The 16,091-nt window shown below is 39.9% G+C and overlaps 1 protein-coding gene across 1 annotated transcript in view; it reads right to left on the minus strand.

Moving 5' to 3' along the window:
• LOC139687582 (calphotin-like) overlaps positions 1-16,091 on the minus strand; it is a 105,928-nt gene that overhangs the window by 31,576 nt on the left and 58,261 nt on the right. The window lies entirely within an intron of this gene.

Here is a 16,091-nt window from a genome sequence, read left to right on the forward strand (position 1 = left end):
AGGGCGACAAGTTTGATTAAGCTGTATACGTTGAAGTAAACAAGTTATACAGTCAGTCCTGCCTTTTTTAACACACCTTGCATATTAAGCGTATTGCATTAATTATTTTTGATAATTTAACAAGAAACGAGACTTTTTGGACTAACACTCAGCATCATTAATGCCTTCTTAACAATGAGGACGGTCGTTTGACAACTGTCGGTGCTACATTTATGTCCTTTGACATAAATGTAGCACTGATTACGTAGCCAACCACGATATTTTTTGCCATGATATTTTTTCCCTTGCACCAAAACATTAACTTTTACGCAATAAATCCTGATTTAGCTGTATGAATTTCCAGTGACTCGTGCATATTCCTCCAGGTGTAAATTGACCTCTGCAGGTATTCCATCATGCATCAACGGTTTTCAACCGTGGACGACCTCGTTAAAACAGAATGATTTGGATCTATTAAATAACCGTAAAAAATGAACCTTACATCTGACATGCAGTTGTGCATGCATAGCAGCGGATGGTTTGCACATGACTGCACAGTGAGATGAATTCTGAGGATATCAAGGAAGTAAGTGGAGGGGCTGACGAGGTCGACGGCAGTGAGAAACATGAAATCGCGGGTCAACGTTTGCAAAAAGCAGCGGACGCGTTTATAATATAACATATAATTGTAATAGTCTCTATTATTTTTGCACGGTCCATTATTTTACAAAGAAGGCAAAAATAAGAATGCAAATACATAAATATTTATAATTAATAATATAAACAAAATATACATTTTATATATACGGGTTTATATATATACATATATATATATATATATATATATATATATATATATATATATATGATGGAAGGAGTATATAGAAGAACTGTATAGTAAAGAACTTCGACCAACAAAGTTAGACATTGAAAAAGAATATGACGTAGAGTAAGATAGCTTAGGTCCAGGCATACTCGACGATGACATAGAAAGGGTTTTAAGGGAGATGAAACAAAATAAGGCCGTGGCGGTGGATAATATTCCCGCGGAACTATTAAAATGCTTAGGAAGATGTGGGAGGAAGAGGCTATATGGGCTCATTCGTAGTATTCATGAGGAAGGTATCTGGCCGGAAGACTTTGTGAGATCAGTTTTAGTTCCTATTCCAAAAAAGGTAAAGGCTACATCATGTGAGGACTACAAGACAAAAAGTTTGATATCCCACGCAGCTAAAGTTGTTCTCAGGATCATAAAAGGATAGATAGTAGGGCTAATGATTACTTAGGGGATGATCAGTTTGGGTTTAGGAAGGGGAGAGGTACGCGTGATGCCATTGCAGTAAAGAGATTATTAATCGAGAGGAATATAGAACACAACCAGGAAGTATTTTCCTGTTTCGTAGATTTCGAAAAAGCGTTTGATAGAGTGAATTGGGAAAACCTAAGGAGTACATTATAGAAAAAAGGAATAGATTGGAGGGAAAGGAGGCTAATACGCAACCTGTACATGTCTCAGACTGCTCAGGTGCGGGTGGGGAACGGGGAGTCCGGATAGGCAGTGTTAGGAAGAGGAGTAAGGCAGGGTTGCCCATTATCACCGTTGCTGTTCAATCTGCATGCAGAGGAAATGATTAAAGAGGCATGGGAAGAACTGGAGGTAGGAATGAAAGTGGGCGGGGAATTCGTGAAATCATTTAGGTTTGCAGATGACCAAGCTTTAGTTTGTCAGTCAGCCAAGGGGTTGCAAGCATTGCTGAGTGAATTGGAAATTCAGTGCGACAGGTATGGGATGAGAATCAATATTGGTAAAACATAGGGTATGCGATTTTTTGGAAAGAAATAGGCTAAGCTAAACATTAAAATAGGAGGGCAAAAACTAGAGCAGGTAGAACAGTTTACGTATCTCGGTAGTGTTTTGGACCAACAGGGTCAAAGTAGTAGGGACGTAAGGAGAAGAATTGCGCTAGGCAAAGAGGCTTTCACAAGGAGGAGGGAGTTGATGACAGGAACGTTGAGTAAGGATGTTAAGAAAAGACTCGTAAAAACTTTGGTATGGAGCGTAGCTATGTACGGCGCGGAAACGTGGTCATTGAATCAGGAGGATAGACGTAGACTGGAGGCTTTTGAAATGTGGGTGTGGAGAAGAATGGAGGAGGTGAAATGGACAGAGAAGAAAACAAACGAGGAAGTACTTGGTATGGTGGGCGAAGAGAGGGGTTTGTTGGGAGCAAACCTATGGAGGCAGAAAAAGTGGCTGAAGGGGGTATTGACTGGCAGCGGGATGTTGAAGACTGTAATTGAGGGGAGAATGTCAGGCAAACGAGGAAAGGGAAGTAACAGGATAGAGATGTTGGACGGGATGAAGGGAGGAAGAAAGTACTCAGAGCTGGAGAGGGACCTGATGTAGAGTAGGATATTGTGTTTTGTTAGGGGTCACAAATTATTTAATTAGTAATTATGTCCATCCAAAAACCTGCCTTAACCGGTAGATTACCTAATAATAGTAATAATAATGATTATATATATATATATATATATATATATATATATATATATATATATATAATCATAAACACAGTAATCAACCCGAAAGGCGGTTTGAGAAGATGATGGTAGAGTGTACCCAGTACTGAGTCCGACGGCGTGTGAAATTCACACACCATGGTAGGGGGGCCAGTTCCTTCCCCTGTGCCGGTTATGGTTTCCCAGTATGATCCGGTACCAGAAAAATCACAAAGCAGGGTGGAGCTGAGGGTGCACAGAGAGGCCTGCCCGGGAATTGAACCCGTGCCCTCCGATCAGTCCAACGCTCTACCCTTGGGTCACCACGACCCATTATACAGGTCCGACCCACCCGGTCCGTACTCGAGACCGTAGAGGCCCCGCTTCTCGTGTTGTTTGGAGTCTTCCTGCTTGGCCTCCTCGGAGGACGCCAGCGCCACCATCAGCGCCAAGGCGCAAATTGTCTGTTAAAGGCACAATGAAAAGGCATTGTCCGTCATTCAAAATACATAGAGCATGTGAAATATTGCCTAAGAAATCGGGGGCATTTAAAGATGATTGCCAGTAGGTGGTGAAGCTTTTGTAAAGAGGAGAGAGAAAATGGCCACTCCCTCAAGTAAATATAAAATAGTGCCTCAGGCGTCACTTCGAGAAAATGTTTGGCATTCAATATAATAAAATTAAAATAGGTAAGTTCTCACGCAATTTATCACTGAACGTTTTAGCATAATGTTTATAACTGTTACCATTACCTTGATAATTAAACTCTTCGTTTAAACCAGTATCGGTGTAAATTGTGTCATTGTTGACCCGTGTTCTTATTTTATCATTATGAGCCCTCAGTAAAGATGTAAAGAATTAAGTTGTTAAGATCTTGTATTATGGAGCGTAGTTTGCATACCTGCGAAGCAAAATAGTATATCCAACATAGTAAGCGTTGATTGCTGGCTTTCGATATTTGGGAGAATGAAAATGAATGTAAAAATAAAATGGAAAGAGAGGATACTATTAACACGGGAGTCTTGAGATCGGGGAGTAGAAGATTGTCAGGAGAAGTCCGATGAAGGCAGAGAATACTGAATAGAGATGAAAGGTTGAAAACTGTGGAAGATTTTAACATCTAAGTGAGGTAGAGAGCGGGAAAGAATAGCTATTGATAGATAGATAGATGGAAAGAAGGGAGGAACGGAAGTTATGTGGAGTAGAGAATGGGAGGTCGGAGAGAAATTTTAACGGATCCTACCTCTGATTTATTGAATGAGCAAGCATGGCTAGAACCGAGTTGGTTGAATTTGAAGCGTAAGATATATATATATATATATGTATATATATATATATATATATATATATATATAAATAATAGCGAGGAATTAGCCTTTAATATTACTGTCCGTCCCTTCGATAGGCTCTATTATTATTATCTGTTGGTTTTAATTGTGTGTGTTTTAAAATATCTTATCCTATTCATTTTGTATGTATGGTCATCACCAAAGTAATAATTTTATCCTAAATTATTATTGCAATAACCTTATAGGTCTCTTAGAACAAAAATTATTGTGTATTCGGCAATAACCAACGGGCGCTAATGATTGTTCCATGCCTTTCGAATGGATGGCCAGCTCTTCTAATGATGGCCAATTCCCTGCTAATTACACCGGATGTAATCATCGGTGTAATTATAGCTATTATATTCATGGTCGGAGAGGTAAAGCCATGGCAGAGGATGACTTGTACAAAGTATCAAGTGATTCACAATTGAAAATCGACGGGGGTAGTGTGGTATATTTGTTCCTTCCTAGAAAGTCCCGTAAATATACAGTAATGCGTCTCAAATGGTTTTAACATGAATGCTATCATTTAAGAGTAACCAAATTGGAAAGAAAACTATGCAACATTTTTCAAGGAACGATTTAAATATGAACGAATATTTCATAACATAAGCATATGCTACGTTTATAGAGCTTTGAATGAACGGAAATAAAATCAATTCCCTATACGTGGAAGTTATAATGCCGTTATTCGATTCTAAATATGAATACATCGTAACGACTTCAGCTTTGTCGTATGCCGTCAAAAAACTTGGAGTTGAAGAAAAATATAGGCTTCTCTGAAGTATTTATATAATTAAGAAAAAAGTTCATTCCCTCTTCTCTTGAATTTAGCAACCATATGGGCATACCTTTAAATGCATTTGCATTACCTTTTCTCTCACCGAACAATGCCGTTTGGAAATTTCACCTCATAAGTTCTGCGAGCTAGAGCCAGTGAACGTGGAAAACGCCCTTAAGTCGGCTTTACGAGCCAAAATATTAGGCAGGAAAATGCCGTGACGGACGAATAACGCGTATCGCAATGCCTTTGAGAGGACGAGATTGGCCACCCGCAAACTACAAGGGACGGGTCTTTGACCGGAAGAAAAGGGTTTGGCAGCCTACCTATTTCTTCAGTGTACTTATTTCTTCGCCGAATTTGAAATTATTTACATCGCTTGGAATGACATATGAAGAATAAAACTCGTTTACCCGTAAGAACAAGGTGGAGCAGCTATTTAATCAGGTTATCTGTGGTAAAAACTCAAATCATTTCTTGCGCCGAATAGTTTATGAAGTTTCACGTTAATATGCACATTGATAATACCTGTTCTGGTCGATTTTGAAATCAAACCATTTAGGTTCTACATTTTAAATTTATGTCTTCCTACCTCGTCCTACGCATCCTTGCTGTGTTCGTCTGCCCTTTTTTCCTAGATATCTTGAATTCCTCTCTCCATACCATTTTCATGAGTTATGTGTGTGCGCATTACCAGTAAATTCAGCCGTCAATGTACGCGCATATGTGGTAAGGGAATTTTAATTGCGAAGAAGCAAATCCACTGGATGAGTGTTTCCATCCTGCTCAACATCTAATTGGAAAATACCATCCCTACGATATTTGCATAGATGCACGCACAGCTTGGCCTTTGGGACTGCTGTGACCTCCGACGTTCGTGCCTGGCAACAAATCAATTTTGACAATGAATGAATGAAGAAATTGGGTTGCGCGGGTCAATATTGAAAATGATAATATTAAAAGAAATGTGACAAAATATTCTCGTAAGTCTTAGAATTCAGAATCGCAGGTCCTTGCGGACCAACGTGATGATTATGAATCAATGAGAAACGGCTCCCATCTCCATCGAAACCACGGGGAAGGCAAGGGCAGTGGCCTTCGGCGCTTACGCGAAGAAGGCGGAACGAGTTTGTGCAAACGAAGCACTGATCCGAGCGAAGCCTAAGAGGCAAGGTTAATTTTGACCCTATCCTTGGCATTCCTAGGTGATTCCCCGTAAAGATGAACGACCGCTCGTTTCTTTGCCCGCTAGACGTAGAATGAGCGTGTGCCAACTTAATTAGAAACGCACACTCATGACAGAGTTACCACGAGCAACTGTTTAATCTCTAAGTTATCATGGGTTTCTTTATTTCTTCTCATTTCATTAATTTGTGTAAGATAAATTTTCAGTGGCTCCTTCCCACATTATAATATTGAAGCGAAATGGCGACATGCCCGTACAAGCATTAATTTCAACTTGATGCGGTGGTGGGTGGCGTGGAAAGGTGTTTGCTCAAAAACTAGGTGGAATAGATTAAGGAATGATTGTTTCATGAAAGATTATGTACTGTATGCACTACCATTGTACAGGGGAGGAGGGCAAGTCCGAAGGAAAAGTGCCGTGCTGTTTAGCCCAAGTCTAGAGTCGAAGTATCTAATTGATAAATGAGAAAGTATAAATGTTTTAATAGGAAGAGGTTGAGTGGAACACTGGTAAATGTATTCATAGAGACTATCAAGACAATAAATCATCGCATGTATGAGGTATAATGATGACAAGGGATAAATAAGTATGCAGTGCGGAATAAATTATTAAGTTTTTTCTTCAGAGTAATTTTCCATTCATCATCTAATATCAGAATCTCATTGGAAGTTCCTACCACGATTGGAAAATCTTGGATTTTTATTTGTGTATTCATTTGAAAATAGGTTTTTTTCAAGTAAATAGGCTGCAAAATTATGATTCGGAAGTCAGATAATCATAAAAAAATGTAGTACTTGATGCAAATAAACATTTTTAATGAGGCGAGAGTGAGATTTGCTTGTGTTCCAACGCACATAGTACAGGGGCGAACCTCTTTCTGGATGTATGGTAACCGCTGCAGGTTGGAGGAGAAGGGGTGAATAATTACTGCCAAGGACAGCAGCTGTGGGTGCCAAGAGGTGTCGCCAGAATAAAATACTTTCGAAGCTGGATTTGAGAAAAACCGCTTTTGGGTTGTCCTTGAATTAGTCTTGCTTCTGTTAAGTTGTACTCCCGGCGTCGTTGATAAGTATCCACTCTAGGTAGAATCATAGGAATAATAAAATGGCATAAACTCGTACCCTTCACAGTTATCATCCATTAACAATAAATTGATTTAGTCTTTGATTTGAACCTTGTGTTCAAATCAATAAAAATTGGTCCGTCTAATAACAAACTAATGCATATTATTACTTGGGATAAATAATTACGGTGGTTTCCCGTTTTCTTTCTCAATAGCATGCATTTTTAACGTGACACCATCACTCAAAGGCCGCACCACTGGGGTGCGGCCTTTGAGTGATGCAGCCTAGCCTAGCCTTTGCAGCCACTTCACTGAGGAGCAGACGCTGCTTGGACTACCTTTCGTCTGTCTCCTACACTATGATCTATCTAGTGATTGTCTTCAATGTAATGTTTAAGGGTTAGCTGGAAGAAGGGACTATAACTTCTCATTCTCGTCCAATTAAATCGCCAATTAAAAATAAAATATCTGACATGGAAGATCCTACCAGCGAAGACCAAAGAAATTGCGGGAGATGCCGCAATCCTACCAGCAGTTATCGTTACTCCCCCCAGCACAACTCTAGGGGTCATCAGAACGAACCAACCCTTCCACCACGTAAAGTTTGTAGCCCATGGGTATCAATAGCTACATTAAATTGAGATATGCTTGGGATTACTGCAGGTTGTTGGTCGCAGTAGTAATCTATTCATTTTAAGTGACATAAACTTTAAAAAATACGATAGCTGAAGAGGGCGAAGCACTTGTTCGAGAGAACTGAAGCCTCGGGGAAGGCACGTTCTTCTCGATGATCCTGCGGGAAGGGAAGAAGAGGATGATGTGTAGTTTGACGATCGTTCCGTGTGCGTGCGTGACCAGGTCCCACGGAAGTTTTCTGGAGAAGGTGCGTAACGCTCGCCATCTAATGGCAAAGTCCATCTTTTTTGCTTTCTTTCCGTTTATTTACTTTCTTTTCCCCGCCCTCTATCATCGGTGGAGAGTTGACAGCTTTCCGAATTGCAATTCGCTACGATAGAGCCGATGGAATCTCGAGCGCTAACATGCCAACGACCGGAAGAGATCGTAGAAAAAATTGCGCGGACTTCGTCCAAGTAATCTGGGTGAGAGGAAGCGTTCCGGATGAATATTTCCGTCTTCATAAGAGGTTTTTTTTTATATTCTCCTTCTCATCGATCCGAGGCGGCGATGAGCGTTGGTGGTCAGAGGAAGTCTTTCACCGATTGTTGCGAGGGTGCATATGATGAGTTTCCCCCGGACGGCCGGCGGTGGGAGGGAGGAAGCAGCCGGGAGTGACTGAAGAAGTCGCCCGGAGGGAGGAAGGGCGGCGCGCGCGACGGGCGGTCGGCTCATAACGAGGGCATCAAAGGGGGCGGAGCGAGCGCGGCGAAAGTGAATCTTTGGGTTATACTTTTTTGCCGGCGCACCCTTTCACGAGGGAAGTGGCGAATGGAGAATAGGCATATGGAATGCCCATTCTACTCTAATGGGCGACTGTCCGTTAACGCGGAGTGCTTGCCCATTCACTCGGATCGAAACTCGAGGTTTGCAACAAAACTCATATTCTCGGGAACGAAAACTGTTTCTTTTTGTTCATATCCTCCATAAAAAATATATTTTAAGGATATTGTTTAACTTATCAGCGATTGTAGAAACACGTCACGTGGTATTATATTCGTTATTTTTTCAACAGTAAAAAGTATCACCACTATTTATCTAAGATTAGGTATATCGTTATTCAACGCTGCTTCCTTACATATTCAACGCTGCATCCATGGAATATATTTATTCAACGCCGCTTCCTTCCTTCCTCCGGTGATTAAAGTTACATTCTTCCACGCTGTAGCTGTTGGATAGTTATTTCCTCTCATCAGAATGATGTTAGCCACTAAAATGGTATACGCTTAGTAAACCATTTTCTTAATATGTCCATTGGAAAGAAAAAATTGTTACAATTTTTATTATTTTTGGTAAAGCAGATTATAACCCTTACATGATGATGGTAATGATTCTTAGTTTCAAAAATTAACAAGAAAATCTTTATTATGACCAAGTAATCTTTTTGACTTTTTAGATCTGTTGATTTTAACTGAGATTATAATACAGCAACAGTTTTTCGATTTCAAAGATTTAGGTTTCATTTCTATGATAATAATTGGAATGATAAATACTTATATATGTATTATAAGGAGATTTTGTCACCTCTACCAATATTCCTAAGTATTTTAAATAAAAAAACTACCTTAATTACAAGCTAAAACCAGAAACATTTATCAACCCTAAGGTCGGTTTGATAGTTGAAGGTAGAGTTCGCCTAGTACTAAGACAAATGGTTTGTGAAATTCACACATCAAGGTACGGGAGGGGGCAGACCCTTTCCCTATGCCGGCTATGGTTTCCAAGGAAAATCTAGCACTCGAATACAGCTTGGGAGAATCCGAGGGTGCCTAGAAACGTGGAATTGAGACCCGGGACCAACGGTAAAATATATTAAATATAGTACTTTAAAGTGACAGGAAAATCTTATTTTGTTAATTTTAATGCAACAATTTCAGAGTGTAAAAATCATTCGCCTTGACTGGGATTCGAACCCAAATCCCTCAATATCCGGTCGAGTGCTTTAGCCACTTAAGCTACCGAGGCGTCCTCTTAAACTCTGTTAAGAGGACGCCTCGGTAGCTTAAGTGGCTAAAGCACTCGACCGGATATTGAGGGATCTGGGTTCGAATCCCAGTCAAGGCGAATGATTTTTACACTGAAATTGTTGCATTGAAATGCACATTAGCGGATGACTCCGTTAAAAGTTATTGTTGCGGCATCTCCCGCAGTTTCTTTGGAATTTGTTAATTTTAGAAACATTTTTTAAAGATGAATTTTTGTTAGCTATGGAATGTACACATATTTTACCACCCCTTACCTCTTCAATGAATTCTCTACCGTGAATTCTTTATTGGAATATTTGCGTGCTTTCATGTAATTTTACGCGCAGATCAGAGTCATCCATCAAGAGGGAAACCTTTTCAGACGGCCTTCGCTGGACCATGACTATCATATTGCTGAGTGCTGTATTTTTGACGTAACGTGTTTGCAAGAAAAATAATCAAATCAACCCAAACTTTCTGAATGAAAACCACTACATCAGAAAAAATGCGCAGAATCACACACATCAGAAAGAATTGCTCGAGAAAACAATTTTTACTGCCGTCGCAAAATGAAGGCCAAAGAAATAAATAAAGCGTATATGGATAAAACTTTCTGCGGAAATTTTCTGTGAGTACGTACAATGCATAGTGTACCTTTTAACCCTGGCGAGTGAATCAGTTCTAATTAATAATGTTACGATTTTTATCTAGGATTAATTTTTTTAAATTACGAGCTATGGCTTGGGAAACCGATGTGACGGTCTTCCCAAGGCTCCGCGATTGCTTTTCCCGCCCCGAGATGCAGAGTGAGATCTTCACTCCAAAGGGATTAGCCGCGTGTCGGCGCCCAGGAAGTGTTCCCGGGGCAGAGCGCGTGGCGAACGCGAATCTGCCACGGAGCGGCAATCGATGCCAGCCCCACGACTCTCGAATGCGATTGGAGACTAGGAGCCGTGCACCGTGGCGAGGCGGTGCATGCCGAGGCCTGGCCGAATGCCTAATGAGGGCGCCGGGAGCTTACAGGCATGGGACGTGCCGAGCGTGTATATTGCCCCATTTCGCCCCGCCACCGGCCCCGTTGTGCAGTTCCTTCCTTCAGTCTTGATCATCCGTCTCTTCGTTCTCAATTTATAATCGGGTGTGTAAAGTGCTTTCCAACACTCGTGAAATGATTTATTCACTTCCCTTCTCTCATCTCGGAGAGGCTGGCGTCAGGAATCAGGGCCGCCGATAGGAGAGGGGGCGGGTTCAGGGTTTCGATGAAATGGCATTCCTTTGAACGCTCGCCAAGAGTGAAAGTAAAGAGTTAGTAGTTTCGCTCAATTACCCCCTTCGGCGCATCACTCAACGGATATCTTAATTCATTTCCAGAGCATCAACCGTCTTTACACATTTATAACTTTTCAAGTGTCAAGTGAAGTCTAGTGGAGGTATGTTCCCTATCGTTGGATTCTATTAATGTGAGAATGGCCGCAAACTCATCTGTCATTAGCGATCCCAAGAATTTGGCTGCGCAGTGATCGTAGCGGTAGTTTTAGGGGAGGTGGCCGGCAGCTGAGGTCATTTGCGCCATTAGGGATGTACAGAATGAAGGGTGGAAAGAAACCCAGCATCGGCATTAGTGCACTCAACGAAAGACGCTAAGGGGTCCGCAGTTTGACGTTCTTTCCGACGGACGGCGTACTCACTCAAAGTGCTCTCCACAAAGCACCTCAAGTAGGGATTGGGATACCACTGAAAAATACTTGCTGTCTCCAGGATTTGAACCCGGACCCTCTGGGTTGGAAGCCAGTACGTTATCCACCGCACCATCCCGATCCCCATCAGTTGTCGTATATTGATTCATTCACGATATCCACAATTTACAAATAAATCACGAGTATTCCAAAATAAGCCATGAAAAAGGGATTGGATAGCATTGCCACGCTGAGGACTAATTTATGGGAACATTTTCAGTACGAGGGGTATTGGCAAGAAAAGAATTGGTTTGTGAACCAAGTGAAGAACAGGAGGAAGTGTGTGTAGTTGAAGAAAGATTTATGTTTTACGAGGCGTTAAAAGTAAAGTGCTGAATCCATGAAAACCTAGCTTGACCTATAAACTACTCTTGATAGAAAAAAAGGAAATGAAATCAAGAGATAACCTTTTAATCAGGACGTGTCTTTCGAGTCATCATCTCTCGCTTTGTCTGTAAAATGGACAGGTAACAGTGAAAATGATGAATCGCAAGGCACTTCTTAGTACTTACCACTCATACAATTAGATTAGGTTCCATCTAAGAAAGCAACCATTCAATATATGAACAATAATAAGGTCCACCCCGTTTGTGAATAACCTCTTGTGAGATATAAGGGTAAGAGTAGATTAGTGAGATATTTTGAATGAGCATTTGGAGAAAAATAAAAAAAATAAAATGGACTGCAAATAGGACAAATGAAGTAGTTCTAGGTATGTTGGAGGGACAGAATTTTGTAGATGGCAGGGGAAATGAATTTAGAGAATATTTAGTGTCTATGGTTGGTCAACGACTGTGAAAAAGAGAGGAGAATTTATTGTATGCGAGGAAGAGGGATGAAGAAAATAGACAAGTTGGACGAAATGAAGGATGGCTGAAAATATAATAAAATTGGTATAATACAATGCGTGGGCTTATGGTGATTACTATCAAATTAAGGGGCTCTTAGGAAAGTGAAAGTTTCTTGTACCTGGATTCATTGAAACCTACCTTAGGCGTAATTAATATAAATTTCCTTTGCGTCTCTTATATCAAGGAACCGTACTTTTTGGCAGAGCCACATTTAAGGACCAAGTATGCGGCTAACCATGTTTATATTAAAGTACATCTGTGTTCCTAGGGAGTCAGGATTAGTGTTGTTTTATCATGCATTGATCTATCGTTATCTTATATTCCATTGATTGAATATGTGGACAAATATTTCTGGGTGTTTGCGCAGCATCAAAGTGTCGGTTTCCAAAAATAGCCCCACGATACCAGTGACCTTAGTCACCATCGTCCAGAGGAACGAAGGCGGCTCCATCCGCCGAATAATATGGACCTCAGGGTAACGGCAGCAACGTCCGAGGGAAAGAATGTCAGCCTTGACAATACTATTCTCGCTTCGTGGTGGAATCAATGAGCGACTTTAGAAGAAGAAATAATTATCCTGCCTGGACTAAAAACAATAAATTCAATCCAACGTCATAAGAACTCTACTTTAAATAAAGTCAATTTTACCTCAATGGTGAGTCGCGGTAGTCCAGGGGGTAGAGCGTTGGACTGCTGACCGGAGAGGCCCGGATTCGAATCCCGGGCAAGGTACTCCAGGCACCTGAATCTCCACCCAAGCTATGTGATTTTTCGTGTACCAGTTCTTCCTGAGAAACCATAACTGCCATCGCCTATCAAACCGACCTTCGGGTTGATTGCTGTGTTTATGGTTTTTTATACCTCAGTGACGTAATATTCCTCTGTATACATCAATTGACAACAATGCGTACTATCATGAATCACTTTTCAGGGTTAGGCAGCCGTAAGTTTGACGTAAGAAATGGATTCAAATTATTATTATTTTAGAATTACGTTGCAATTAGGTGAATTTCCTGGTGGCAACGGTCAAGTTTGGTCAAAGATAACTCTTACAACGAAAATTACATGCATACACGCACTAGAAAAACAGATAAGAGACAAAATATTCTTACGTGCAACTAGACTTCCACATCACATACAAACAAACTTCCACATCATATGCAAAATGCCGTCCACATCACATGCAAACAATATTTTAATAACTACAATGAAGTTTGGTAGTACTAAATAGTACTAAATACATAAGTAAATGTTGAAGGGAAATTGATAGCAAACTTTCCCTCATTTGATTTCACTTCTCTTCTTTTTCAAGTTCGTAGTTCCTCGTCTTTCTATAGAAAGACTTACGAAATTGTTTTGAAAATATTACATTTTAGGTTAATGCTCGGTGTGTGACGAGAGAAGGTTCTCTGAATAAATTCGAAGAAGGGAGTGGAAATGGATTCAGGGAATATTAAGTTACAGTAAGATGATACTCCCATAGGCTGTGTGAGAAGGGAGAATGTTGTTGGGTAAGCGAGATTGAGGCAGAAAAAGATGAAGCACTTGGCACGGAATGAAGGGAGTTAGAAAGTATATGGAGTTGAATTATGGTTTATTTTGAGTAGATTGTTGGGATGTTTATTATCATATTTAGAGGAACTCTGGGAAGTATGACCATCAAAGATACTCTGGCCAGCACACTACTCGGAGGAATATCGACTGAATATTAATTTGCACTGTTAATATTTAATTTCATTAGCTACTTAATAAAAGTTACCCTATCTAAGACAATGCAAAACCATATATTTACGAATACATTAAAAAACCGCGTGGAATTACAATTTTTTATTATATTATTTTACATAATATTGATAATTATATTTTAATCCCAAGTGTTCTTCGAATATCATTAATTACACCTCTGTTAATGCATACATTTATCGCCCAAGAAGGACGTCAATTTTAGGTATTCCCTGAAAATTGTGCCTGCTCCAATATCCTCTTCTAAATTTAGCCTTTTTCCACCCCGTTTCCCTGATTTGGATGGAATTTTCCTGAATGCACTTCTTCAATTTGCACATACATAAGGTTCTCTTATTAACAGTCTCAGAGCATTAGAAGTGAGTTGATCACAAATTCTTGGAATAAATATTTAATACATATATGCAGAAATATACCAATATCACGAAATTTGCCAGAATAATTATAAATTAACGACCACCAGGTGTATAAGGAGTCTATAACTTCTGCTATTCCACTTGGATTTGCATCATTGGTAAAGAAGACTACCCCTTATCTTATATAAGAGTCGTTTGCATATCGTGACTCATTTCATACTTTAAATATTCTTCGAAACAAAACTTCTACGGAAATATTCCCTTTGGGTTGTAACTTTTGCCATCGCAATGATAGTTATCGACTTTCAATTACTCAAAAAATATGTTTTTTTATTAATTTATCAATTTTTTACCATAACTTTCTCTCCACTGAAAAGCTTATGACCATTTTACTATTAATCAAAGAATTTGAAAATTTGTCTCTTATTTTACTGATCTTATAGTGTTCAAATGTCTATTAAGTCAGAGATCACTCTTGAGACCCTGAAAATGTTGGAAAGCGTGTATTTATAGGCTACCTTTTATTCAAAACCTGCCATGGCTATCATATTACTGAATGTTGTATTTTTGACATCACGTGTTTGCAATCAAAACAATCAACTCAATCCATACTCTCTGCCCACAAACCACTACAGAATCATGCAAATCAGAAAGAATTGCTCGAAAAATAATTTTTAATGAAGCCGTAGAATGAAGGTCAAAGAAAGAAACAAAGCGTGTGTGAATAAAACTTTTCTCCGACAATTTGTTTTGAGTGCGTACAATACAAAGTGTACCTTTTAATTCTTGGCGAGTGAGCCAGCTCTCATTAATAATGTCACAATTTTTATCGGGAATGAATTTTTTTATTGCAAACATCAGGTATTAACTCAAAGAAATGATTCATTTTTGTGAAGTGAGCATTTTTCTGCTTCGACTCTTAGCTGAGCAGGCATTTGGAAAAGCATACGGGCTATTATCTTACATCACGTTTCGCCGAGAGATTTTAATCGTTCAAACTGCCGCAGAAAGTTGGCACCTATTTCAATTCTTAAACTTCCAATTTCTGTTGTTAATCTAGACGAAAAATGATAGACACTTTCCTTAGATTATATTCAAAATGTTACAAATTATTACGAATTAGTTAATTTATCTCTGATTAATTTTTAATAATTGTACTGTGAAGTCAAACCTGCGCCATACCAGAGCGCCAATAATATTTGTTATTATTATTATTTATTATTATTTATTATTAGCTCGTATCAATTCTGCTCGATGTTGAACGATCATATTTTAGGTGAAGGGTATATGCAAAATATGCTGGTGTTTTTCAATGATGGGGATTCCGTTGATAATTTGCAATGTGGATTATATTACCTTAACGATAATAAGGTATTCAAAATCCATGTATTTAAATATTGGAATCTCTGACTGTGCAACATTTTAATCACGTAGGACTCATTTAATCCTTTTCCTCATCTACAACGACATTAAAATCAAAACCACATATCCAAGGAAAAATTTTTATTTTCACATATTTTATAATACAGTCACACATTCGGAGTTGAGTTTGATAATTCCTGAAGTGTACACCCAGTGATTGGGGGAGTTGATCTGAGGTCTCCGTTGTGGTGCGCCGTCTGCCGCAGGATAAGTGGAGCGCGAAGCACCACTTGCCCACCACGCAAAGGGCAGAAGAGCGAAGGGTGGAGTGAAGTGGGTTGTGGGAGGGATGCGGCGGCGAATGTGATTCCTTCGAGGTCACCCCTAATCATTCGTCAAACACAGAATCTCGTGGCGGAGTCGATTCGAGGCTCTCGGCAGCGCCAGGTGGCCTGCCTCCAAACTCGAACCGCTCGAGTGTTCTTGGACCACCCCGTGACCCACTAACTGGCGAAAATGAGATCATTTCGAAGGATGATTCGAGGTACACGCTCCTTCCTTGGGG

This window comes from Hetaerina americana, unplaced genomic scaffold, assembly GCF_022747635.1.
Source record: "Hetaerina americana unplaced genomic scaffold, ioHetAmer1.1.p SCAF_2, whole genome shotgun sequence".
NCBI classification, from domain to species: Eukaryota; Metazoa; Arthropoda; class Insecta; order Odonata; family Calopterygidae; genus Hetaerina; species Hetaerina americana.